General features: G+C 48.8%; 1 pseudogene; it reads left to right on the top strand.

Annotated features, from left to right (window-relative positions):
- Window positions 1-1050: 1050 nt before the first annotated feature.
- Window positions 1051-1175, top strand: LOC121438949 (annotated as a pseudogene).
- Window positions 1176-3115: the final 1940 nt, after the last annotated feature.

The following is a 3115-nucleotide window of genomic DNA, read 5'->3' as shown; positions in this document are numbered from 1 at the left end:
GTTGTCTGGCCTGCACAGGTGCGAGGCTGGGATGCTTGGGCAGAGTAAGTCTTTGTGTCTATATACTCGCCAACTCGAGATACAGTTTCGTCTTCTTACTGTCGAGCAAATGAGCTATTAACTTGGTATGAATCCAGCTGAAACCTTGCTGGATTCCCCTCTGTTTATCCTCTTGCAAAATCAACCGTTCTAAGATTTGTGACAGAGGAACTGAAGGAAACCGAGCGATAAAGACATCAGGGTTACTGCTGGTTATGTTACAGGCCAGCCTGGGGACAGGGGACAAATTCTAGGCGGGCTTCTCTCAGTCCTCGGTTCTGACTAGGCCTCATCCTCAGGGTAGCCTTCACTGTGCCTGGCTCAGTTATTGCTGGGATCCTTCTGCTGTGGGAGCACATTTCACTCCCCTCTCCTCCTACAGCCTTCGGAGTCTGTTTAGGGAGATGCGCCACATGTTGCTGCGCCGGCTGCTTCCAGTGTCTCCTTTCTACCCACTCACTCCTGAATCTCCCTGTGCGTTGACCAGGTCCTTGCTTGGGTCAAAATGAAGCCCCACATTTATTCACGATTTATTACAATCAACACTTTGTCTGAGTAGTCTTACTTGCTGTTATTAGAATGTTTTCCCCCCTTTGAGCGTCTTCTATGGCTTGAATACGATCGTCCTTCTGAAACTCGTGTTGGAGTTTAGTCTGCATCCCGAGGTCTAAAGAGGGGAACTTCACCTGCTGACAGCATACGGAGGAGGTGGGGCTCCAGAAAGGGAAACGTGGTTAGTTTTTGAGACCATCTTCAGGGTGCAGTCTGCAGGCGTGGGTATTGGAGAGTTTTAAAGAAGGGAAAGGAGGGGCTGGTGAGATGGCTCAGAGGTTAAGGGCACTGACTGCTCTTACAGAGGCCTGGGGCTTGATTCCCAGCTACCACATATCAGGTTACAGCCACTAGTAACTCCAGTTCAACCCTAGTGCTGAAGGATCAGACCCTCCCTCCTTCTGACTTCCACGAGCATTAGGTATGCATGTAGTGCATGTCCATGCAGATGAAACATTCTTACACTCATAGCTTAGCCAGGCAAGTCCCTTTCCCCATGGGGGCCTGGAGCGCAAGGGTTGCAAACAGCGGCCTCCTTGGAAGTGTTGCCTTGTGAGTTGCCCTACGGGACCGTGGAGGTGATTTTTCTGGTCGTTATTCAAGTCTCTGATTTCAGTGTTGCCCCCGGTTAAGGTTTAAGACAGGTATGTGTGGTTCCTTTGGGAAGCCCCAAGGCACAGTGGCCAGGCTTCACACTGGCCAGGTCACCATATTTGTCTGCACCAAGCTACGGAACAAGGAACATGTGATTGAGGCTCTGCCTAGAGCCAAGTTCAAGTTCCCTGGCCACCCGAAGACCCATCTCTCAAAGAAGTGGGCCTTCACCAAGTTCAATGCAGATGAATTTGAAGATATGGTCACTGAGAAGAGGCTTGCTCCTGATGGCATGGGGCCAGATATATCTCCAATTCCAGTTCCCTGGACGAAGGGTGGGTCCTGCATTCCTGAGGACTTCCACGGTGTTCTCCTGTTCCCCACTAAATCATGTTCAGTAAAAAGTCTTGATCTTCTCTGAAAAAAAAAAAAAACAAAACCTCATATACGTAAAATAAAAATAAAGTTTCTAAACTTAAAAAAAAATGAAGAGAAGGAGGATGACAGGGACACCATTCCTGTCCCTTGCCATATGATGGTGCCCTGCGGTGCCCTGGGACTCCGTCAGCAAGGCTGTGTGCCAGCTGTGACTCCTGCCTTTCAACCATAACTGTGAACCCAAACAAACCACTTTGTCTTATAATTTGCCATGAGTAGTAATACAAGACTGGGCATTCATTATTAGTAACAGAAGATGGAGTAAAGGAAGAGGAACAACACAGCCCCGCAAATGGGTGCTGTTTCTGAAAGACACGTAGAACACTGGCTTCTCAGGACACAGGTGAGCCTGAAGCTCCGGGCTCCCGGGCCGTAGAAAATGCCTGCTGAAACCTAGCTTGAGTTCTTGTAAGACTTCCCGATTCCTTAGAATGCTAACGGGCCTGAGGTCTTTGGAATGATGGAAACAGACTCAGCGTTCCCCAAGTTTGTTTGACCTTCTCTGTGGGGTCCTGGCTATCCGAAAGTTAAAGTGGCATGAAGCGCCCTCTCAGGAGCCAGACTGTCCCTCAGCTGGAGGGTCCAGCAGCTTTATTAACCATCTACTTATAACTCGGGGATTAAAGATAATTCAATTAACCCCCTTCATCGTAGTAATAAAGAATCCTAGCTCCCAGAGGGTCCGAGCAGCAGGACAGGTAAGTAGATGGTGAGAGACCCACAAGAAATTACAGTTCAGAAGTCCACACCCACTGAGCCAAAGCTCTTTTAAAACTGGATGGTAGAAATCAGTGGACGGTAACTTCCTGCGTCAGCTCTGCATTGTTGCGCCTCACGGGTCTGGTAAGGTCAGGGGAGCTAAACACCGGAGAACAGGGCACTTTAACAATAGCAACACACGCGCCTGCCCACTGCTCTGGATGCAGGGGTTCTGAGCCATCTCCATGGTTTGCAGGGCTCCACCTTCATCCTCCCTGCGTCTGTACGCTCTTGTCTCTGACCTTTTATGAGGACACCAAGTGTACTGGAGGAAGCCCACCCAAACAACCTCATGTAACGATATGTGCAACATAGAAATTCATTTACATTTTTTAAATGTTTTTTTTTTTTTTTTTTGGACAGAGTTTCTCAGTGTAGCTTTGGAGCCTGTCCTGGAATTCGCCCTGTAGACCAGGCTAACCTCGAACTCACAGAGATCCACCTGCTTCTGTCTCCTGAATGCTGGGATTAAAGGCGTGCGCCCCCATGCCTGGCTGGCTAATCGATTCTTTAAAAATGGTCTCTAAGAAAGAACGATTTCTCCGGGAGAAGAAACAGGCTAAAGCCCGGTGGAGCCAGAGGAGAAACTTGTCTCCCAGAAAGAGGTTGCCTGCAGTCCTGACAGCTTGTTAGATCATCTTGCAGAGAGACTGGAGCTGAGACAGTGTAGAGGGACCGTATGCTGATCAGTTCTACATATCCCTGGCCTGCTATTTAAACCAAAAACTCCATG

The sequence above is a fragment of the Microtus oregoni genome, unplaced genomic scaffold (genome assembly GCF_018167655.1).
Source record: "Microtus oregoni isolate MIOR12 unplaced genomic scaffold, Mior012 000058F_ref0000040, whole genome shotgun sequence".
NCBI classification, from domain to species: domain Eukaryota; kingdom Metazoa; phylum Chordata; class Mammalia; order Rodentia; family Cricetidae; genus Microtus; species Microtus oregoni.
This window is presented reverse-complemented; position numbering and strand designations above follow the sequence as displayed.